An 18,151-nucleotide genomic window follows, 5' to 3' on the forward strand; every position below is an offset into this window, starting at 1 on the left:
GCCAATCGCGGCACAGCGCGAGCGTGTGCAGTATCGGCAACTAGCTTAAGTGTGAGGAATTCCACTCTCCGTTTGTGATGACTCGGATTCGTCCGTCTGTGGCCGACGATAAGTTAGTGACGCCAGTGATGGTTTCCATGTCTCGTTGAGTTGAAATCCCGTGTCTCTATTAATCTGGTCGTTACTTGCACATATTTCGACTGTTTCTTTAATCATGGAGTTCCAGTAGTTGGAAGCGGACGAAAGGATCTTTGTCTCTCCGTACTTCATGCTGTTTCCCGTGTCAAGACAGTGTTCAGAAAAGGGAGAAGTTTTCGGCTGACCCAATCTTGTGTGATTTCTGTGTTCAGCACATCTCTCCTTAACAGTGTAACACAACTGGTCATTGTATAATTTCCCACACTTGGTGAGTCTCGATGCGGTCTCTTTGTTCACACGAGTACTTCTGGTGGATTCATTACAACTATCAGGAACTACGTTTGAGGAGAACATCTTACATCAAGTCAAACGTGTTTACCTCTAGTTACTTTTTATTTAATGAACAATATTTTCAGAAAACTGTCGGTGCTGTTATGGATAGCCCTCTGCCTCTTACAGTATCTTTTTGTTGAAGACTTCGAGGAAAGAGCACAGCATCAACAAAAGAAAAGCGAGGATAATGGAATGTAGTCGAATTAAATCTGGTGATGCTGCAGGAATTAGATTAGGAAATGAGACGCTTAAAGTAGTAAAGGAGTTTTGCTATTTGGGGAGCAAAATAACTGATGATGGTCGAAGTAGAGAGGATATAAAATGTAGACTGGCAATGGCAAGGAAAGCGTTTCTGAAGAAGAAAAATTTGTTAACATCGAGTATAGATTTAAGTGCCAGGTAGTCGTTTCTGAAAGTATTTGTATGGAGTGTAGCCATGTATGGAAGTGAAACATGGACGATAAATAGTCTGGACCAGAAGAGAATAGAAGCTTTCGAAATGTGGTGCTACAGAAGAATGCTGAAGATTAGATGGGTAGATCACATAACTAATGAGGAGGTATTGAATAGAATTGGGGAGAAGAGGAGTTTGTGGCACAACTTGATACGAAGAAGGGACCGGTTTGTAGGACATGTTCTGAGGCATTAAGGGATCACAAATTTCGCATTGGAGGGCAGCGTGGAGGGTAAAAATGGTAGAGGGAGACCAAGAGATGAATACACTAAGCAGATTCAGAAGGATGTAGGTTGCAGTAAGTACTGGGAGATGAAGAAGCTCGCACAGGATAGAGTAGCATGGAGAGCTGCATCAAACCAGTTCAGGACTGACGACCACAACAACAACAGGCGCCAACACTGTCCGCGCGGGCGCTTTGCCGCGATTTGCTGCCATGCTTTGTCCATGCCGCGCGTGCGAAGACCGTGGCCCGTTTCTCCGGCGGGGGCACTGGATGGCGCCGTACTCTAGGATTCGTCTACGATCACATTATAGCCCCAAACTTGGCGCCTGCGCTTTCCTAGCGATCCAGCGAATATATTGGGGAGCCACTGCAGCAACAAGTAGTAGAAGGTAGTGGTAGTGGTAGTAGAAGGAACAGTTGGGGGTAAAAACTACAGCGAAGACAAGTACTGGAAGACGTCCAGCAAATGATTGAGGACGTAAGTTGAAAGTGCTGCTTTGAGATGAGGAGGTTGGCACAGGAGGGGAATTCGTGATGGGCCGCATCAAATCTGTCGGATGACTCAAAGGGAGAGGGGGGGGGGGGCTGGGAGGTAGGAGAAATACTTACGGCTATCTTCAGAGTGTCGGGGTATCTCCAGACACGTCTTCGGCCTGGAATCTCATTGGTTGGAGTATAACTGTCTACAGCTGTGAGTCCCGCTTAGAACTAAGTCCCGATGACCATTGAAGATATGGGTGGAGACGCATTGGACGGTGGTGGATTCTAACATGACTGTCATCTGCATGCTACCCGACGACTAGGATTGATGATCTGGAATAGCATTTCATTATTTCATTCCGTAGCAGGACACTTTTGGGTATCACCCACACCGTCCTTAAGGCACAGGATGGATGGATGGATATGGTGTTATGGGCGCTCAACAGTGTAGTCTTTAGCGCCAGCTTAAGGCACACCGACACGTCGACGATATTCTGCGCCCCGTTCTGTTGCTCTTCATGGCAAGCCATCCTGGGCTCACATTTCAGCAAGATAATGCTCGCACACATACGACAAGGGTTTCAACTGCTTGTGTTTGTCCTTGTCAACCCTACCTTTGCCAGCAAGCTAGCCGGATCTCTTCCCAATTGAGAGTGTCAGGAGCATTATGGGCAGGGCCCTCCAACCAGCTAGGGATTTTGACTATCTAACGCGCCAGTTGGACAGAATTTGACACGCTATCCCTGAGGAGGACGTCCGACAACTCTGTTAATCAATGCAAAGCCGAATAGCTAATTTCATAAGGCCAGAGGTTGACCAACGCCTTATTAGCTCGCTCAATTAGTGAAGGTCTTTTTCTTGAATAAATAATCCATTTCTTCTGAGCCTGTAATCATTCGTTTATGTGTACATGTATATTACATCTAACGATTCCCAACCCATTTGGATGGTTTCTTCATGGTGCGCGGTACAATGAAAAAGCCTAGTCATGAATTCGCTTTCACATAGACGACCATGTACAGACACCAAATGACTCTGATGGGTGCCTGGGCGCCTGCCGTAGTGGCCGAGCGGTTGTGGCGCTACAGTCTGGAACCGCGCGACTGCTACGGTCGCATGTTCGAATCCTGCCTCGGGCATGGATGTGTGTGATGTCCTTAGGTTAGTTAGGTTTAAGTAGTTCTAAGTTCTAGGGGACTGATGACCTCAGAAGTTAAGTCTCATAGTGCTCAGAGCCATTTCAACCATTTGATGCCTGGGGTGAGGAAGAACACAGCTTAGCGCCGTTGTACCGCTGTTCCACAGCACTTAATCAATCCCTGCCCGAAGTGTATATCAGGCAACTCTTCAGAAGTTAACCTATCCACATTGCTGTGTATCGCAGTTGCGTTCAACTATCATTGCTGGAAAGCAGAACCGAGCAGTACTTGAAAGGTAGTTGCATGCTCACAATCTCGCATCTTTCTAATATTTTGTATGTCCATCCTTCTGACTGGAGGTCTCGGTGACCGCGGCCGTTCACTTTTGTAAGAAAATGAAAAGTCTACAACCTTCCTTATGATCTTATTTATTGTGTAGCTACAAGTTTCGGGGCTTCAGGGGGCCATCATCATGTCTTAGTTGATGCTGAAGGGATTATCACGATCCATATATACGCTGGATGAGTGGCCAACATAACTGGTTTACGCAGATTACCTGTAAGTGTGATTTCAGCACTCTATCCATCGACTGCCAACTGACAGCACGACAGTTGGAAATTGATGGTTGGAGTGCTGACATCACACTTACAGTCTGCGTAAGCCAGTTATGATGACCATTGATGCAACGTTTATATGGATCGTCATAACTCCGTCATCATCAACTAGGACCTGAAAATGGCGCAATGAAGTGCCGAAACTGCTGGCTACACAATATACAGGCTCATAAAGAAGAGTGTAGGAGTTTCATTTTCTTACAATTTCTGATGTTTGGCCTGACGAGAAAAATTGGCAGCAGGTAGTTAGATAGATCGGTTGGACTACAATAGTAGCACACTGAAGTGTCCATATAAATAGATCTTTGCTTCATCCACCTTCGATCTCATTACTTGAGCCTTTGCGGAGTGATTCAGTTTTCTCTTCGTCTTTAATTGTGGTCGCCAACGTGAAATCAACTTCCGGTGAGAGCAATGCATTTGAGGCTTTTGTGTAAGCTTTTCCTCGCACCTTGAAGGAAAAAGGCTGTCTTCGCCTGGTCAGCTGCGGCTGCTTGCTGCCGACTGAACCACGTGGGTAGAAATCTCGTGAAAACTCTGTATTGATATACGCGTAACTGAGCATCCTTCACCCTGTTTCTCGTTTGATCGCATGATAATATAAATACCGTGATTACTTTTGATGTTTTCTTACAGCCACTATTCTCAGTTCATGCCTTTTCTCGTCGAGGATTTGTCATAATTCGAAAAGTTATTCTGCGTTTGGCGGTTCCATCATTCCTCATAGTATACCGATTTATTTTGTAATTATTGGGGTCCATAGTCTGGTCAAAATAACGATAATGGTTTTGTATAGATAGCAGCCACGGGCAAAACAGTCGTAAGAAAATTTACATGATGGTTGAACGGCAGTTAAAATTATATCAAGGCTCATGTGGACATCAAAGCCTCTACTATCTTTCCCAAATTATTTTATGATCCTTCTTTTCAATGTAACATGCACTTGCGGTAATTTTTGGGTGAATTATTAGCTCAGTGAGTTGCATTTCGCTTAAGCCTCACACGGTTACGTACTTCATAGTGAACCTTCATATGTTGACCACAAGTATTAAAGTAATGATGTGTGCTGGATCCCCATTATTCTTTGTGATAGTATACACTGAATAAACTAAAACCATTGACGATGGGTCATTTCAACCCTAGTCCAGTAATGATCCCTTTTTTCTTCCGCCACTCCAAAGCTCTCAGTTGTTCACCTGTCAAGAACCTTATGATGAATCAGTTTTCATAGATACAAAGGTAACTTAAATTTCAGCTTGCAAGATAAGTTTCCCCGCACACATAATCTGTTACTCGCAGTCCACAGCTCGCCATCGAATGACTAGCGTTGCTGCTTGTAAACCCTGAGGTCCTGAGATCGAACCTCCGACAGCTTGGAGAGTTTCTGTAGGTGGGGACTGTGTATTTGTCATGCCCCCACCATTTCGTCACATCATCATGGACGCACAAGTCGCCAAAAAAAAAAAAAAAGACATGCACCAGGTTAGCGAACTGCCTGAAACGCCATACGATCGTTTCATTTGTGAGTCTCAGAGCAGGGCTACAAGACGACCATATAGCACTAATCATTATTATGGGCATATTAGCGTTATCTCACTTCAGGCCTTTAAGGGGAGTTGGAACGCCCTTTCCCTACAATATTAAATTTAGTGACTTGGCTTCCCTGTATCTCAGGAATCACTGTAGCCTGTGGTATGAAACTTTCACAGAACATTAAATTGTATGTTTTGAGTCTATCGAAGTACAATAACTGCATTTCAGCCACTTCTTTCGAAAATACAATTTTTTAATTACACGGTTAAAATTTTGTATACTTTTTTGTGCGTTATCCTAAATAATTTTAATTATACAAATCAGTATATTCTACTTTTAGTTCAATAGACTCATGATGTGTATGTTACCACTCCCTGAAAATTTGAATACTCTACTTGAAGTGACTTCTGAGATTTAAGGAAAAATACAACAGAAAATGTTAATTTTCAGGAACGGCTTCTAAATTTTGAAATGACTGTAACTCACTTAATATGTGCTTAATTTTTTTTAATCACTCAGAAGCACCCTGCACCATACTGTACATCATCCTCTTGATGTTTTTCCAAGATTTTTCTTCTTTTCTTCTTTCTGGACTCCTTAGTGCTGCATACTCCGCTTTATTAATGTGAACGTTGTCCATCCGTTCACGTTCTCTGATGCAGTTTGCTCCAGGATTAATTCCCATATGCTATAGCACTTTCACTCTACAAATGCTGCCATCATTTAAAGCATCACTGACCCCCCCCCCCCCAAATTAGTGTCTTCATTCCAACAAAAACATTTTTTTGTAATCGAGTCCATATAAGATTATTGAACGACTCATTGGGATTTTGAGTCTGACCATACAGACACTTCTTCAGTAATTCAGGAATTGCCTGGTCTTTGTAAATAGGTTTTATGATATCCATGACTGTTGCTGGGATGGAATGTTTATAAGTGTATGAACTCTCTGAGTACTGGGCATTGCGGTAATTGCACCATGAATCAGGTCCAGGAGGGCAAAGGTGCTGTACTGGTTTTTCAGCAGTTGACAGTCTGTAGAAGAAGGTCGCCCATACTGCCTGCTTCATTTTCAATAAATCCTCAGTATTATTTCTAAAGACCATCCTATAATACTGCTGAAGTTCATCAATCATTTTGTCTGTCAGCCTGCCTCTTGGTTTTACCACCAGACAGTTTCTTGTCTCTCAAACATCGTTTCAACTTTCTCAATCTGGTGCCCATCCTCTCTGGAATTGACCAACACATTTCAGTTTTGTGATAATCTTCTCGCCATAAAGGTGAGCGGCTACTACATTGTAATATGCTTTTGAATCTCCATCACCTAACAACTTAGTGTAACACACTCGCCTTTCGTTCACAGATCGACTAAAAATTTCAGTAGCTGCAGAGGCCTCCATACCACCACTTGTTCCTACATAATTTCTGTCACAGATACGCCCTTCTTCATTCCCTGATTTACACTTATAACAATGTTTGGTTAAAATCTGGAAATCTATTACCTTTCCAGTATCAACACTGGTCACCGTAGCAATAGAATTCCTGGAACTGTAGCCGCACTTCTGCCAATTGCCATCAAAGGCTACTGGTATGTCAGTCGTACCATCATTTATTTGAACAGCTTCTTTTGCAGCACCCTTCATTGACTCACATGCAACAGATTCCACAGCAGCTCCAATAAATCCTGCATACTTGTCGATTTTACATAGTGGGCCTGGCATATTTATGACAGCACACATTGTTTCTCCTGCAGTGTGTCCTTTGCCAGTAGCTCTCAATCCACAAAACCACCTAACATTTACTTCAAAATAATTATCTTTACACTTATTATAACTCCAAAATGAATGACTATATTTACAACAGGCACAGTTAATAATAACTTTCCTGCCTAGTCCATTTGATACCTCACTGTCTTCATGTAAACTAACAGGCCCTCAACACATTTTACAACACACACATTCACCTAACACCCTTGTTAGGATGTGTAAATCTATTAGAATATAACCTAACCTACCAGTTACATCACTTTCAGTTTGAGAAAACTGCGTACCACAACGTTTTATTTTAATGTTCGAAGCACTAATGGGTGTTTCTCTAGATTCTGACGAGTTAGGCCTTATTTATTACCATGAAACTCAAGTTTCTTAAAAACACTTCATTTTGGTGTCATACTTCACTTTTTGAGATATTTACCACTTTATTCTTCACTTTTCCCCGGAAAAACGTTAGCACTTCGACATACAACGCGTGTTTATACTATTAAACGATTCGATACTGTTTTTGACAGTGCTACCAATACAAACACGTAATTTAACCTTTATAACACAGTAGTCCACAACCTTCCATATAAAAAATTACCGATTTTATTATATCTTGAAGTAATGTACATTTTCAACCGGTACAGATTGTATTTAAAAAAATAAAATAAAATACTTTCCATGTGAGTTCATAAGTGACATATATATATATATATATATATATATATATATATATATATATATATAATTTTATTCGGAAAAGTGCAAATTTTATAATGAGATAAAACATTTTTCTGTTCTAACTCCCCTTAATATGTTAGGATTTATTTCCAGGGTAGTGGTCATGCAGTTGTAATTTCTAGGCTACAGATGTGTATTGATGTTCACTTTGTACATTCGAGTAAGATTTAATCTGATTTAACTGGGGCTTCTCTCTTTGGTAGAGATAGTTCCTGTTTGCTGTGAGATGACTTGATGAAATTACATCTCCTATTCTTCTACTACGGGATTTGTATATCAGTGCACACATTGACATTGCAGTATTAGAAGGTTGTCCATAGAATGCAAACGTGCTCACCACAAAGGCCTAGTAATTTTTCGCACGTTTTAGTACTGAGGTAATGATCAGCGTTTTGTTTACATATTGCATGAATGCTTTAGGGCGAAGCGTAAAGTTAATACTACTGTTGTTAAGAGCAAAACTGGCATGTTTCCAAACTAGACTCAAAGAGCATTCTATCGGCCTATGAACTGTTGTGCAGGTATTTTTGTGCTATAGAGATACTAAGATAAATGGGGCTACCAAATGAAACGAAATGCTTTATTCTGTAACGAGGAAACAAAGAATATCGGTCTTTTGTGTGAAAATAAAGTTTTAAAAAATCCTTAATAAACCTCTGTAATTTGGTTGGTGCGTTTCAGGTTCAGGCTGCATGTTATTGTAAACGTTTATTTGTTTTAGTTTTCTTAGTCTTTTGGGTCTATTAATTTTATTACTGGCTTTCTATGAGTGTATAAAGTGACTCATTTTATAACCAACCTACTTTGTCTCACATAGACTCACAAAACTTGCTGAATTTAATTAAATTACAAATACAGTGAACACAGAGCCATAAATCAAAACCATATATTTGTACCATACATGCACGTTTGAAAACATACGAGAATATACAGCGCTATTGATTTTTAACGGTAGTTTTCCCTCTTGTTCTGTTGGATATTTTTGCTTTTCCAGTTCATTAATCATTTACCTTCAAAGGGAGAATGTATTAAAACGGTGTTCTTCCATTGTACAGTACCGCGTAAACTGCATTGCGCTGTAATGATAACTGCACACAAAAAGGCGTACAAAGAGGTGTTGAAATTTTTTTTCTGGGGAATCGGTAATTCTCTTTTGAGCGCCTGATTGCACTGCATTGATGCTGAATAGGTGGCAGCTATTTGAAGCTTATCTGTTTCCGTTTCACTTCCATTGTGAAAAAGCACTTCGGTTTAATTACCGCCATTACTGTGAATCGCTGGCCTAATGGCAACAAACTCCTGCGGGAGCGAACGACGCGGCCCGTGCGGCTGCTGCCGCCTCTCCCGGACAGAAGTACCTCCTAATCGGATTGGAGCGCCACTCTAATGCCTCTGACTCGATGTGTACACGTAACCTGTGAATGTTTACTACAGCGCCGCCACTTAGTGACATTCCGCTTCTCTTCTGCAGAAGAGAATTTAACAGGCTAGTTTCCGTTACCGTGCACAACGCCCAGCTGTCGCTCACAAATGGACGTAACAACCTGTATAGCCATATAAGGACTTTATTATACAGGGTTAGTCAAAAATTACCCCCCCATGAACCATGGACCTTGCCATTGGTGGGGAGGCTTGCGTGCCTCAGCGATACAGATCGCCGTACCGTAGGTGCAACCACAACGGAGGGGTATCTGTTGAGAGGCCAGACAAACGTGTGGTTCCTGAAGAGGGGCAGCAGCCTTTTCAGTAGTTGCAAGGGCAACAGTCTGGATGATTGACTGATCTGGCCTTGTAACAATAACCAAAACGGCCTTGCTGTGCTGGTACTGCGAACGGCTGAAAGCAAGGGGAAACTACAGCCGTAATTTTTCCCGAGGGCATGCAGCTTTACTGTATGATTACATGATGATGGCGTCCTCTTGGGTAAAATATTCCGGAGGTAAAATAGGAATGTCAGATCCCTTAATCGGGCAGGTAGGTTAGAAAATTTAAAAAGGGAAATGGATAGGTTGAAGTTAGATATAGTGGGAATTAGTGAAGTTCGGTGGCAGGAGGAACAAGACTTCTGGTCAGGTGACTACAGGGTTATAAACACAAAATCAAATAGGGGTAATGCAGGAGTAGGTTTAATAATGAATAGGAAAATAGGAATGCGGGTAAGCTACTACGAACAGCATAGTGAACGCATTATTGTGGCCAAGACAGATACGAAGCCCATACCTACTACAGTAGTACAAGTTTATATGCCAACTAGCTCTGCAGATGACGAAGAAATTGAAGAAATGTATGATGAAATAAAAGAAATTATTCAGATTGTGAAGGGAGACGAAAATTTAATAGTCATGGGTGACTGGAATTCGAGTGTAGGAAAAGGGAGAGAAGGAAACATAGTAGGTGAATATGGATTGGGGGACAGAAACGAAAGAGGAAGCCGCCTGGTAGAATTTTGCACAGAGCACAACATAATCATAACTAACACTTGGTTTAAGAATCATGAAAGAAGGTTGTATACATGGAAGAACCCTGGAGATACTAAAAGGTATCAGATAGATTATATAATGGTAAGACAGAGATTTAGGAACCAGGTTTTAAATTGTAAGACATTTCCAGGGGCAGATGTGGACTCTGACCACAATCTATTGGTTATGACCTGTAGATTAAAACTGAAGAAACTGCAAAAAGGTGGGAATTTAAGGAGATGGGACCTGGATAAACTAAAAGAACCAGAGGTTGTACAGAGATTCAGGGAGAGCATAAGGGAGCAATTGACAGGAATGGGGGAAATAAATACAGTAGAAGAAGAATGGGTAGCTTTGAGGGATGAAGTAGTGAAGGCAGCAGAGGATCAAGTAGGTAAAAAGACGAGGGCTAGTAGAAATCCTTGGGTAACAGAAGAAATATTGAATTTAATTGATGAAAGGAGAAAATATAAAAATGCAGTAAGTGAAACAGGCAAAAAGGAATACAAACGTCTCAAAAATGAGATCGACAGGAAGTGCAAAATGGCTAAGCAGGGATGGCTAGAGGACAAGTGTAAGGATGTAGAGGCCTATCTCACTAGGGGTAAGATAGATACCGCCTACAGGAAAATTAAGGAGACCTTTGGAGATAAGAGAACCACTTGTATGAATATCAAGAGCTCAGATGGAAACCCAGCTCTAAGCAAAGAAGGGAAAGCAGAAAGGTGGAAGGAGTATATAGAGGGTCTATACAAGGGCGATGTACTTGAGGACAATATTATGGAAATGGAAGAGGATGTAGATGAAGATGAAATGGGAGATACGATACTGCGTGAAGAGTTTGACAGAGCACTGAAAGACCTGAGTCGAAACAAGGCCCCCGGAGTAGACAATATTCCATTGGAACTACTGACGGCCGTGGGAGAGCCAGTCCTGACAAAACTCAACCATCTGGTGAGCAAGATGTATGAAACAGGCGAAATACCCTCAGACTTCAAGAAGAATATAATAATTCCAATCCCAAAGAAAGCAGGTGTTGACAGATGTGAAAATTACCGAACTATCAGCTTAATAAGTCACAGCTGCAAAATACTAACGCGAATTCTTTACAGACGAATGGAAAAACTAGTAGAAGCCAACCTCGGGGAAGATCAGTTTGGATTCCGTAGAAACACTGGAACACGTGAGGCAATACTGACCTTACGACTTATCTTAGAAGAAAGATTAAGGAAAGGCAAACCTACGTTTCTAGCATTTGTAGACTTAGAGAAAGCTTTTGACAATGTTGAGTGGAATACTCTCTTTCAAATTCTAAAGGTGGCAGGGGTAAAATACAGGGAGCGAAAGGCTATTTACAATTTGTACAGAAACCAGATGGCAGTTATAAGAGTCGAGGGACATGTAAGGGAAGCCGTGGTTGGGAAGGGAGTAAGACAGGGTTGTAGCCTGTCCCCGATGTTGTTCAATCTGTATATTGAGCAAGCAGTAAAGGAAACAAAAGAAAAATTCGGAGTAGGTATTAAAATTCATGGAGAAGAAATAAAAACTTTGAGGTTCGCCGATGACATTGTAATTCTGTCAGAGACAGCAAAGGACTTGGAAGAGCAGTTGAATGGAATGGACAGTGTCTTGAAAGGAGGATATAAGATGAACATCAACAAAAGCAAAACAAGGATAATGGAATGTAGTCTAATTAAGTCGGGTGATGCTGAGGGAATTAGATTAGGAAATGAGGCACTTAAAGTAGTAAAGGAGTTTTGCTATTTGGGGAGCAAAATAACTGATGATGGTCGAAGTAGAGAGGATATAAAATGTAGGCTGGCAATGGCAAGGAAAGCGTTTCTGAAGAAGAGAAATTTGTTAACATCCAGTATTAATTTAAGTGTCAGGAAGTCATTTCTGAAAGTATTCGTATGGAGTGTAGCCATGTATGGAAGTGAAACATGGACGATAAATAGTTTGGACAAGAAGAGAATAGAAGCTTTCGAAATGTGGTGCTACAGAAGAATGCTGAAGATTAGATGGGTAGATCACATAACTAATGAGGAAGTATTGAATAGGATTGGGGAGAAGAGAAGTTTGTGGCACAACTTGACCAGAAGAAGGGATCAGTTGGTAGGACATGTTCTGAGGCATCAAGGGATCACCAATTTAGTATTGGAGGGCAGCGTGGAGGGTAAAAATCGTAGGGGGAGACCAAGAGATGAATACACTAAGCAGATTCAGAAGGATGTAGGTTGCAGTAGGTACTGGAAGATGAAAAAGCTTGCACAGGATAGAGTAGCATGGAGAGCTGCATCAAACCAGTCTCAGGACTGAAGACCACAACAACAACAACAACAACAACTTCGGAACGATATAGAAATTTATTGAGTCAACTTACAGGACTTAGACGAGTCATTTTGTAGCAAACAACCTCAAATTTCACATAAAAGTGTCAAGTATCACTTTGGTTCGCTGTGACTACCATTTGTGTGTGATGCGATAAACATCTACATCTACATCCATACTCCGCAAGCCACCTGATGGCGTGTGGCGGAGGGTACTTTGAGTACCTCTATCGGTTCTCCCTTCTATTCCAGTCTCGTACTGTTCGTGGAAAGAAAGATTGTCGGTATGCCTCTGTGTGGATTCTAATCTCTCTGCTTTTAACCTCATGGTCTCTTCGCGAGATAACGTAGGAGGGAGCAATATACTGCTTGACTCTTCGGTGAATGTACGTTCTCGAAACTTCAACAAAAGCCCGTACCGAGCTACTGAGCGTCTCTCCTGGAGAGTCTTCCACTGGAGTTTATCTATCATCTGCGTAACGCTTTCGCCATTACTAAATGAACCTGTAACGAAGCGCGCTGCTCTCCGTTGGATCTTCTCTATCTCTTCTATCAACCCTGTCTGGTACGAATCCCACACTGGTGAGCAATATTCAAGCAGTAGGCGAACAAGTGTACTGTAACCTACTTCCTTTGTTTTCGGATTGCATTTCCTTGGGATTCTTCCAATGAACCCAAGTCTGGCATCTGCTTTACCGACGATCAACTTTATATGATCATTCCATTTTAAATCACTCCTAATGCCTACTCCAGTTGCTGACCTGCTATATTGTAGCTAAATGATAAAGGATCGTTCTTTCTATGTATTCGTAGCAAATTACACTCGTCTACATTGAGATTCAATTGCCATTCCCTGCATGCGTCAATTCGTTGCAGATCCTCCTGCATCTCAGTACAATTTTCCATTGTTACAACCTCTCGATACACCACAGCATCATCCGCAAAAAGCCTCAGTGAACTTTCGATGTCATCCACAAGGTCATTCATGTATATTGTGAATAGCAACAGTCCTACGACATTCCCCTGCGGCACATCTGAAATCACTCTTACTTCGGGAGACTTCTCTCCATTGAGAATGAAATACTGCATTCTGTTATATAGGAACTCTTCAATCCACAGTTGGTGTGATAGTCCATATGCTATTACTTTGTTCATTTTAACGACTGTGGGGAACTGTATCGAACGCCTTGCGGAAGTCAAGAAACACGGCATCTACCTGGGAACCCTTGTCTGTGGCCCTCTGAGTCTCGTGGACGAATAGCGCGAGCTGGGTTTCACACGATTGTCTTTTTCGAAACCCATGCTGATTCCTAGAGAGTAGATTTCTAGTCACCAGAAAAGTCATTATACTCGAACTTAATACGTGTTCCAAAACTCTGCAACTGACCGACGTTATATAGGTCTATAGTTCTGCACATCTGTTCGACGTCCCTTCTTGAAAACGGGGAGACCTGTGCCCTTTTCCAATCCTTTGGAACGCAATTCTCTTCTAGACACCTACGGTACACCGCTGCAAGAAGGGGGGCATGTTCCTCCGCGTACTCTGTGTACAATCGAACCGATATCTCATCAGGGCCAGCGACCTTTCCTCTTTTGAGCGATTTTAGTTGTTTCTCTATCCCACCGGTAATTAGTTTCTTCCCACACTTGTTGCAGCAAATCGGGCGTAACTGGTGCAACGGCACAACAGATTCGATTTTTTAGGTGGGCTTCATTGTTTGGTAGGGGAGGACCATACACACGGTCTTTAATGGAACCCCAGACAAAGATATCCAGAGTCGTCAAGCAATGCGAGCGTTGTGACAATGCGACTCCCCTCCCCCCCCCCCCCCCCCCCTCCAAGGCCAGTCCACTGACATGGAAAGTGGTTATCGAGGAAATTTCGAACTTCCGTGGGGAAATGAGGTGGTGCACCGTCTTGCTGGTAGTAAACCATCCCATTCCGATGATCTTCATCTATCTGTGGTCAAAGCTCTCACTAACTTGTTGGACATATACATCAACACGCGGGTGACATGGTAATTTATCACATTGCAGGGAGCAATCCGTCTCAACGAAGTTCCTGTGCCAAGATTAAATTGTAGGCCTGCTTGGAGGTTCTTTAGCGTACTGTGTGCGAAATTTACGCCGAACTGTTGTTGCAGAGTTTGTTTCATGAAAATAAAACACTCGGCGAGCACGCTCTGGACCAGTGAAAGTAGCGCTCCTGGTGGTGGAATGCGGTACTGACGAACTACGTGAATCAAACTTGAAGCTGATTGTTACAAAATGACACATCAACCGATACTGTGAGTTATCTCAGTAAGTTTCTATATCATTCCGAAACTGCGAAGTTCTTTTTGACTCACTCTGTATCATGTCTGAGACTAGAAATGCTGCTTTGTTTGAATATATTGTTTATTACCACCGGTTAATTTCGACGTGATTTCCGTCTTCAGCTTTTGTGTGAAAAGGTGAAAAGTACATAGTTTGGTGCAATACTTCAAATTTTTAAGTAGATAATTTAACCTATTACAGCATTATGGTTTGCTATGTGCTTCAAATGGTCTTAACATCCATAAGACGTCTATGTCTCAGCTGCAGTCACATTATGGCTTAAGTTTGCTCCTTTGATGCCGTTAGATCTATAGTATATGTCAAACTTTTTTGTTTGAGCAGTTGCTTACGTACAGTACCTGTCGAATTATAACAGCTTATTTCATAATGATGTTTCGTGACAATTGCATTGACTGTTGAGTCAGTGATGTTACACAGTTACAGGCTGTTTGCAACTTTTGTATTCTGCCACGAAACGTCGTTATGAAATAAACTTTCATAATTCAACAACTACGTAAATAACTGCTCCAGCAAAAAAATTAACGTCTACTGTAGCTTGAATAACATCAAAGGAGCAAGCTTATACAATAATGTAACTGTAAGTGAGACATCGATGTCAGACAGGTATCAGAGGTACGTAGCAAACCATAATACTACAACAGCTTAAATGACATGCTTAAAAATTTGAAATATTGTACCAAACTAAGAACTTTTCACGGAGAACCTAAATCCGTGAATCATTCCGAAATAGGCCTTAAAAAATAAACAATATAATCAAGCACTGCAGCCTCTTTGGTTTCAAGTAACTTAATAATGTCCTTATACGGCATATACACTGAAGCGCCAAAGAAACTGGTATAGGCATGCGTATTCAAATACAGAGATATGTAAACGGGCAGAATACGGTGCTGCGATCGGCGAGGCCTATAGAAGACAAGTGTGTGGCGCAGTTGTTAGATCGGTTACTGCTGCTACAGTGGCAGGTTACCAATATTAGAGTTTGAACGTGGTGTTACAGTCGGCGCACGAGCGATGGGACACAGCATCTCCGAGGTAGCGCTGACTTTCCTGTACGACCATTTCACGAGCATACCGTGAATATCAAGAATCCGATAAAACATTAAATCTCCGATATCCCTGCGGCCGGGAAAAGATCCTGCAACAACGGGACCAACGACGACTGAACAGAATCGTTCAACGTGACAGAAGTGCAATCATTCAGCAAATTGCTGCAGATTTCACTGCTAGGCCATCAACAAGTGTCAGCGTGCGAACCATTCAACGAAACATCATCGATACGGGCTTTCGGAGCCGAAGGCCGACTCGTGTATCGTTGATGACTCCACGTGCTTCATGCTTCGCCTGGGGCCTTCAGCACCAACATTGGACTATTGGTGACTGGAAACATGTTGCCTGGTCTGACGCGTCTCGTTTCAAATTGTATTTAGTGGATTGACGTGTACGGGTATGGAGACAACCTCATGAGTCCATGGACCCTGCATGTCAGCATAGGACCGTTCAAGCTCGTGGAGGCTCTGTAATGGTGTGGAAAGTGTGCAGTTGGACTGATATGGGACCCCTGATACGTCTAGATACGACTCTGACAGGTGTTACGTAAGCATCCTGTCTGATCATCAGCGTCTACTCATGTCCATTGTACATTCCGACGGATTCGGGCAATTCCAGCAGGACAATGCGACACCCCACACGTCCAGAATTGCTGCAGAGTATCTCTAGGAACACTCTTCTGGGTTTAACCACTCTCGCTGGCCACCAAATTCCCCAGATATGAACATTATTGAGCATACCTGAGATGCCTTGCAACGTGCTGTTCAGAAGAGATCTCCACCCCCACGGCTCTTACAGATTCATGAACAGCCTTGAAGGATTCATGGTATCAGATCCCTCCAGTACTAATTTAGGCACTATTCGAGTCCATGCATGTCGTGTTGTGACACTTCTGCGTGCTCGCAGGGGCCCTACACGATATTAGTCAGGTGTACCAGTTTCTTTGGCTCTTCAGTGTATGAAACAGAAGGCCCACATGAGTGCAAACCTGTATAGCATTCAAGAGTAGCTACATGAGGTGAAACGCTGTATTTATACGGCAAAAATTCTCTTATTTGGAGCGTTAATTTCCTTATACCAAACCGAGCTAGGTGGCGCAGTGTTTAGCACACTATACACACATTCGCGGAGGACGACGGTTCAAACCCGCGTCCGGCCATCCTTTTTTAAGTTTTCCGTGATTACCCTAAATCTTTTCAGGTAAATGCCGGGATAGTTCCTTTGAAGTGGTACGGCTTATTTCCTTCCTCATCGTTCACTAACCAGATGGGACCGATGACCTAGTTATTTGGTCCTCTTTCCCAAACCAACCAGACAACCGAATACCATTGTACTCTGTAAAGAGTCTTTTCTGTGACTACATTTCATTCATAAAGAGCGTGTCTCAAATTAAACACCTATTTAAGTTTCCATAACATCTCCATAGGCTTCAAAGCGTTTAATTAGTGCTGATTTACTACCTGTGCGAAGAGGTGAAACACACTAGGACTAAGATTTGGAGCGCGTACAATAGTCCCAATACCTCAGTTTTCCTGTTATCATCGTCCTTTTGTGGGTACATAAATTGTCCAAGATGCGCAAGTAAGTACACCATAACAGAAGCGAAACCGTTCCAGTAAATGTGAGTCCACAAACAAGCCCTCTGCGAGAAATTCCGGTTTCGTGGTTACGAGCCGCACCAGATTTCAATACGAAGTATTGTCGCTGGTTGCCGAAATGTAAAGTTTTAGGAAAATTACCTCTTCCCATAAATTTTTTCTAGCACTGCAAGAAGAAGACTTACACAGTACTCGATAGGTATTATTTTACTCTGTGCAAGTGAATATATAAGACGATTCCGTTCGACACCCGGTTTGAACTGATCTATCCACCCAGACATTTTTACGATCGTGCAAACCAGGATACACTGCTTTTTCATACATTCAAATCATTACGAGTGGTGAAATTAGCAACAATCTACAGAAAAATATCCCAGAACCTACAGAGAATGCACAGGGTGTTTGTTTTAACTTGAGACAGTTAAATAACTCGAAAATTAGTCAACGTACTAAAAAATTATCTAGAGAGTTAATATTAGTGAAGAAGACACCTGTTTGTGCCACAACTAACCAAAGTCTAACCACCACATCTGCATGGGTGATTTCAACTTTATATTTCCAAACGAGAATCCCCCACAGCACTTTTGTTGCATATTCGGATTATCCACCAAAAAAATACGTACGGTTTACTGTTGAATAACAAGTACACTGTTTTTGTTCTACTGATAAATCGTTAGGACTCGTTTTTACATATACATTGTGAATTAAATGGAGAATCAAATGTGTCGTTTCTTAAATTCAAAAAGAGGCAGACTTGATACGTGTCGATTACAGTGCCATTTACAACGAATGGGAGATAAAGGGTTCAGGGTAACGCAAAGAGAATGGGGTTCCTATTTGAAAATACAAAGTTGATCCCACCCACGCAAGAGGAGTTGTTTACGAGGCGGTGAATTGTAGCGCAGGCAAATTTTCCCTTTAGTAATATTAACTTTTAACCTAGAACATTTTTTTTTTCGTACGGT

The sequence above is a fragment of the Schistocerca piceifrons genome, chromosome 4, assembly GCF_021461385.2.
Source record: "Schistocerca piceifrons isolate TAMUIC-IGC-003096 chromosome 4, iqSchPice1.1, whole genome shotgun sequence".
In the NCBI taxonomy this organism is placed as follows: domain Eukaryota; kingdom Metazoa; phylum Arthropoda; class Insecta; order Orthoptera; family Acrididae; genus Schistocerca; species Schistocerca piceifrons.